Source organism: Apteryx rowi, unplaced genomic scaffold, assembly GCF_003343035.1.
Source record: "Apteryx rowi isolate R43461 unplaced genomic scaffold, aptRow1 scaffold_610, whole genome shotgun sequence".
Classification (NCBI taxonomy): Eukaryota; Metazoa; Chordata; class Aves; order Apterygiformes; family Apterygidae; genus Apteryx; species Apteryx rowi.
In genome coordinates, this window is record NW_020450884.1 from 243,134 (window position 1) to 250,989 (window position 7,856).

The following is a 7,856-nucleotide window of genomic DNA, read 5'->3' on the forward strand; positions in this document are numbered from 1 at the left end:
TTACTATCTAACCTTCGTAGCGTGACAGTAAATTTGGCATAGTCGACAGGATAACGGCAGGATAACGGCAGGATAGGACACAACCTTTAGACTCTACGCTGGGTCCACCAACAATTATGCAGATTATGTCAATATAAGTGGAATGGAAATAATGGAAATAATAAACTGCAAACTCTCTAATGTATCTAATGTCCTAAATACTATGTATGCATAATATATAGGATTTTGGGGCCCTCATCTTGAGTTGAGGGTCCTTATATATTACCACAGTATAAATAATGACTTATTAGCCATTACAAACTGTATTGGGCATGTATCAAAAATTTCAAATAATTAGATATGAAATAGTTGCAGTCTCAGAAAGGATTTTTGTTCTTCATTGCCCCAGACAAGATGCAAACTGGCCATCTGTCAATTGTTCTGTCTATCTTATTACTGATGACTTTTTGAACTCAGTAATATGTTTACGGAATTAAGCAACCAAAAATTATGCGTTTTGTTTGTTTAAGTTGACCCACAATGGTATGAAGAACGAAACTTCTTCAGGAGCAGGGTCATGACCTTTAAATTGCGCTCATATTTTCATTATAGTTATATAACTTTAATACAAACAACATAATTTGACCCTCTCTCCAAAATGAGAATATGTGAACAAAAAAAAAAAAAAGCCATTGTCAAAGAATACAAGAAATAAGAATTCCTTGTTGTGTGTTTGGCTAAGTAGGCAGGTTGATACGAGGGCTTTGCCCTTTTAATGTTTATAAAACACTGCGTGGATTTAAATGAATGTTTACAAAATATGCAAAATCTTGCAAACCTCAGGCAAACATGTCATTGAGAATGTTGCTTTAGTAAAGACTATTGGATTTAGATCAGCAGTGTTATTTCTTTCTTCTCTTGATTGTGCAAACGGTAGTAAAGCAAAGGACAAAAGAAAAGAAATCCAAACAAATGCAACACAAAACAAAAACTGTAAAACAAAAAGCCCAGCAAAGCAGAGCAATGCACAGGAGACAGATTCAATCACCTCTGAAAAGGATGAGAGAGAAAAAGAACAGAGATGACAAGCAACAGTCAGGTCCTTCAACGGACAGCTGGAAAACCCTTCGAAGACTACAGAGATGAGGGCAGAATAAGACCCAGTACAGAATTATGGTTAGGAAACTACATTACAAGGCAATTGTGTTTGCAAAGTTGAGCACTGCTTAGTTAGTAAATGCTAGAATTAAGGATGTCAATATAAATTAAATTCAATCCTCTTTCGTACATGCACTATAAATCTTAATTTATGAAATAACAAGCAATAATTTTTTCATAAGATACTTACCTAATTCAATTCATGAGTAGTTAATACATTTTTAACTATTAATATTTAGCGCATTACCCCAAGCTTAGCAAAAAAAACCCATTTCAACAAAGCACAAAATGCAAAATTGTTAATTACTGTAGATGCACCTTGCTATACAAGTATTCTATGAACACTATTAAATTTACCTGTGCAACACCCATCGGTTAGCCTATTTGAAAGTTGCTGAATTGAGAGATGGGAAAATTACAGCTACCTTGGTCAAAAACAGTTACTAAATTTGAATGCCCATTTTTAAAAAAGTAAACGCATTTAGCCTATTCATAGCAACATATGCCACTCACTCACCCCTTTTGCAAATTTGGCTGCAAATGTTTCCTTCTGAGAACCCAAAAATGAAGACTACCTAATTACTGGCCAAATAGAAAACATGTAGTTTAAGCAACTCAACCCCAACCATTTCAGAGTCATTGGAGACACTAGAAATTATCTTGAGAATTTGTAGAGGAAAAATTAGTTTCCATAAGACAGAAAAGAGTCAATCACAACCTACCTTCAAAAGGGGAAACTGGGAAACATAAAACATTCAGCTCCACTTCAATTCCTGGAAAGTTGTTCAATGAAACACCTGAAAAAATACCTTGGAGAGAAATGACATGACATTATCAAGAACAAATTGCAATACGCTAATTTCTTTCTATGATAAGAGAACACTTTGATGAAAAGGGAAAGAGCAATGGAGAACATGTATCTTGATAGAGTGAGAAGTCTAATGTTGTGCCACATAACTTTCTGCTAATTAATCTGTGACCATATAGCTTATATAAAACAACAGTAAGTTTGACATTAAAGTACTTAGAAAACTATATAATCAAAAATAGCTATGAAACGACTCACTGTCAAATTGGAAGGATGTTTGCACTGTAGTTCCGTAGAAGTCTACTACAGACCTATAGTTAGTAAGTACTTTCAATACTGCGTCAGATGATGAAATAGAGAATATGCACTTTAAATTTACAAACAATAACAAAGGAGGAGTATCCATTATTACCACGAGATTATGAAAATATTGAGAAATTTGGAAGGGAAGGGGTATTGTTTTCTGAAATAAAACCACTGTTGTCAGAATTAGCCTAGAAGCTAGAAATATCCCATGCATTTTAAATAAAGTTTTCAGAATATCTTTCTTAGTTTATTTATATGGATACGTGATCCCAATCTTATGTGAATTCAGAGGCAGAGTGAAAAGTGTGAGTGTGAAATTGTCTTAAAACAGTATGGAAGTGGGCCTCTATGCATCAGCTGATGTCAAGTTAGCAAAGTGATCATCTGCAACGCAAATGTTGATGGCCTTCAAATTTCACCGATATTCACAAATCATATTTTTGTTCTTCAGTTGTTACATAAAATACTATCTATATGGGAATTCAATTAGCAGAGTTAAAATAAGTATCTACACATGTAACAATAAATGACACTTGTGATACCTTTCAAATTTTATCACAAATCTTACAATAGAGATTTCTATTAAATCCTTAAATGCCACAATCATACTGTCTGAAGGAATTTCCATTTTTCCTTTTAAGAAGTAATATTCTAAGCCTTATGCTTATGGAGAGCTCATAGTTTGAGTGTGACCTGGATGAAAGCATAGAAATGAAAAACTGAAAAATCCTATATATTTATTATTTTAAAATCATTTCATAATATTCAAAGAAATTACATAATCTTTGAAAGTCTGGTTTTTTTAGTTCAAGGTTGCTAATAATGAAATGACAATAACCAGATGTTTAGTGAAACTGTAAAAGGAAATCTCAGCTGGGACTTGACAAGACAAACAAAACCAATGATTAAAAAGACAGACATTATTATAGCCACAACAGCTTCCTGCAGAGAAATATCTTGATCCTGGGCCAAATCCCAGAGTCCTGTAGGCCACAGGCCTTTAACTCTATTTTTATTAAGCCCTCCCTTGAGTGGGTTATTTCTGCAGTGGTAGGTTACTTGCCTGAGTAATTAGCTTGTACTTTGTGCATAATATTGTCATTCTTTCAGGACTAGTATTATTAGCTGTCAGTAAATATTGCCATGTCTTAGCAGCTTTTTAAAGAAAGGAATTATGCTCCTTATTAATACCTTTCTTGCTCAGTTAGGCTCTCTCAGGAATAAGGAAGAGAGATCTGTATGAGCAGAAGAATTGGACTCTAATGCTCTTTAGCGCCCATATTTCTTAGATCAAATGTTTGGTGCCTTTTAAAAAGAATTCCTAAGGTTTGATCTAAAACCTCAGTATTTACCCTTATTGCACAAATATGCATTCAAATAATAGCTTGTAATCATGATATACCTTCTTGGCAAATGGGATCCAAAACTTCAGTAAGAACTCTAAAGATATCCTTTGTTCATGGGTTCATTTGTTTTCAAAAGGGAATACATTTATAAATGCAACTCCAAATGCATACCTCCAACTTTAATCAATTCCCCTATGACCTCATATTGTAATAGCTCATTTAACTAAAAAAACCTAAAAAACAAAAAAAAACCTTTGAAGAATCCTCAAAGAAGAAACAATATAAATTGTGCTCATTGCTTCTCTGCAACATGTTAAAACAGCCTGGCAGATTTTTACCCTAGAGATAGAAATTTAAGGGTTTTTAAAAYGATTTTTAACAACCTTTTCAAAGACACAGAAATGGTAACTGACTCTTGCACATTTGGGAGCTATGTAGTTTAAGATGGCTTAAGTAAACCCTATTTACTCATTCCTACCCTTACTCTATCCACTAGGCTGTACAGAAACAACAGCGACCAAGGAAAAAAATGTTCTACAAATTTAGTTATCATAAAGAAATTTGGAAAGAAGGGAGAAATTTATAGCTATAAACTCAATAACTCTAGCTGAAAAAATTGTATGCTGTATTATACCTTGCAAATGTACATGAGTAATAATGTTTTTGAGAATTAAATTGAACATGGAACTAATTAATAGGTATCCTCAGGCATCACAGTGACCCATTTGTGCAAAATATTAAGGAAAAGCATTTAATGGAGGATTCCCCACATCCAGTCTTTTGAAGTAAAACAACACACTTGATTTCTGCTTCATGGATGCTTCCAGGGGAGGTTGGGAAAAGCATTTTAGGGAGAGCTGGAGACATTTATTTCAATGTTTGTTAGAAAAAAAAATAGCAAAGTTCAAAACTTTATATGTAAGTAAAACATAGAACATGTGGATGTTTTAAACTTTCAGATCTAAGGAATAATAATGAAACCTTAAATTTAAGTTTGAATTCAGTGGCATAAGTGAAACGGAAAGACAGTTCTGTAATCAAAAGGAAACAATGAAATGTCCTACACTTGAAGTGCTGACAAATGAATTGAAAAAATCAGAGAAAATTTGACTTAATTGTAGTAAGCTCGAGTGTTTTGGGCCTCCAGCATGCTTTCCTGCATAAGCATCTGTCTGCCTTCACATATCTGGCTCAGCTCATCTGCCATAAGAAAAAAAAGTCATATATATAATTTTGTTTTCATATTGTAAGTTCCATTCTCAACATTTGTTTCATTCAAACATATTCTAGTGGAAATTTCTGCTCTCTGGATATCTTTATTTGTTCTTTTGGCCAGCCCCACGCTGAACTTTTCTGAATATACTTAAAAATTGGAAAAAGTCTACATCTTATTCCACTTTCAGAGCTAAAGTACATCCTTGCAAAGAGTTTCTCAGTTATTCTAATATCATATATTGAAAACTTTTCACTTTTTGCTTTGACACCAAGTAGGCTGCACGTGGTTCTAATCTTAGACCGCTGGCAAAAGCCTTACATGGCAAATGTCCAAAACATTGGCAACCTGCAGAAGCAGAACACAAAATATTCTAATTTACTATTTTTGGAATATGTAATTTATCAATTGAGTTTTTGTGGGTCAATCAATCTTTTTACTAAACCTTAAATTACATTAGGAAAATGTGTAAGGATTATGTTGGGATCTATACCTGGACCTGCTTCACTGTCATACTTAGATTGGTTCATGCATGCTGATCTGAACACAGCTGATTTTTCTTGGGTGAATGAGCACCAAGGAAAATAGTTCTTTATTTTTCCACAGATACTTACTTTCTTTGCACTTCAAGACTTTTTTGTTTTCTTTTTGTTTTTCGTTGTAGATCATCAATGTAAACACCTGTAGTGCAGCAAATCTAGTAAAATTTCCAAGATGCATGTACAGTTGCTATTTATTAGATGAAATGCAAATGTTTACTTATATACTGCAAAAAAAAAAGTAACTAATAATTTTTTCATAAATAAAAAGGAACTTTCTTTTTGGAGCAAGAATACCAGATTCCTGTCTTGCTATCCTAGTGAATTTATGCATTTCAATAGCAACTGAAAAAATCTCATTTTATTGTACTCCCCCAAATAGAGAACTTTCCTTCTGTTCCACTTGTAAATGAAAAAAAAAAAGAAAAATAACTCACCACTTCTGATGTGATTTAAAACAGCTACATTCTGTCATTAATTTAATTTGAATTTGGCATCTGCAGTACACAGACCGCATAAAGACAAAACCACCCTGGTCAATTTTTTTTTTCACTTTAGGTATAAGAAATATTGCCTTTACATGGAAGAAATCAAATTTGGGAAATTCGAGATGAGTGAGTGATAGTATTTTCATTGGTGAACACAAATGTTATTCATCAGTCAGGACTGTAAAACTTCAGCAGTAAATCTTTGTTGTTATTGATATCTGAATTCTGGTTACAAACTTTAACTTTCTCCATCACTAGCAATGCCAGTATTAGTGGCTGTTTTCCTTTTCATTCAATGAAAAAAATCACTTTTCATGCATAGCTTCTCTCTCCAGATGATATTTTTGGAAAAAGACAGTGAAAGCTGCTAGTATTATATTAAATAATTAAATAATGCTTCATCCAAGGCAGAGACTCCAAAGTGCAATCAGGAATACAAATGCATAACTACTGATAATAATATTTGTTATTATTATCAGTGACATAACCACAGAAGAGAATGTGGCCCTTCGCATTGCATATATATATGATCTACAGATGACACACAGACAGTCAAATGAAAACACTTCCCTCCAGCATGAGGTGAAGTAGCTTGGTGTACTGTGTAAACGGAAGGAAGAATGACTGGTAACTCATGAAGATCATCAGAAGAAAATTAATGTGCTTGTTTAATGAACCGCAGAATAATAAATCACATTCTAGCAACACATGGATATCACAACAAGGGGGCTCATTTGGGAAATATACTACTTACCAAATTCCTAAATAGTTTTTTTTTAAGAATGAATAAGGTAACATTTCAAGGATGTTGAAAACAGGTTAACAGAATTCTAAAATCTATACATGTATTTTTGTTAAATACATTAACTATTAATAATAACCATGCATTATCTGGTTAAAACCATTATATGGTTTTAACCATATTCTCTTCAATATTCAGTCTTTAATGTATGCAGTTAAAAGCTGTATGTCCTAGCATTACTAAATTATTCAAAATAATATGTTTATTATTAAGGATATAAACCATTTAAATTTATGTTAGAGAGAAATGTAGTCCCTGATTATACCTGTTTGCTTGACAGCCCAGGACACTTACATGGCACTGATCCAGCATGGTACTTAAGCAAATGCATAATTTTAAGCATTTATATAGTTGCTTTGATTATATTTGGATTGTTTACATACTTAAAGTTAGGCATGGGTTTAAGTATCCACTTAAGCAAAGCCTTTACATCTATGTGGACAGCTCCTACGGTTGGTCTGTATTGCCACGTCAGTTCTGACTTCTATGCAATCTCTACAGAAGCTCTAGAGAAGTTTATCCAGTTTAGACCTTTGTCTCTCCCTTGAAGCTGTCACTGAAGGATGAAATCAGTGCCAACTTTTGATGTAATTATGAGTTTTATAGAAGGGCTATGACGCTATTTATCTCTACTTTCTATCAAAAAGGCCTCAAAATTTTTGGACCCTGGACATCTCTCTAACCACTGAAAGTATCTTCTGCAGATGGTTGTTTTGAGACACAGCCACTAATAAGTGTTACTGGCCATGCTCCAGAGTCGAATCCCAGCAATGTCACTGGCCACTGAACATGYCACCATTTATGGCCGATGGGTTTCAGCCCTGTAACCACACCAACAGTTCTCCCCATCTTCTCCAAGACAGCTACTAAGCTGGCTTGACTCTTGGCCACACTGGTAACCACCCAAAAAACACTGTGCACTGATGGTTAAGACTTTCAGTCCTAATTATAACATCAACCACCTGGTTATCACTGCATCTACAGTGAGTCCTCACCATATGGCCAACCAAAGGCCAGTAACTATGGCACCCAGCGGGTCTGAGAGCGCTACGGAAGGCAAAAGCACCAAAGGGAGATGCCAGACCACCCTCCGAGGCCAACACCCGCTACAGGGGGGCGACTTCAGCCAGACCCGCCTGTGCCACGGCCGAGCACCCCACGCTCCGGCAGCCCCGGGTGACCCTGAGGCGCTGGGCGTGCAAGCCAGGCCTCGAGGC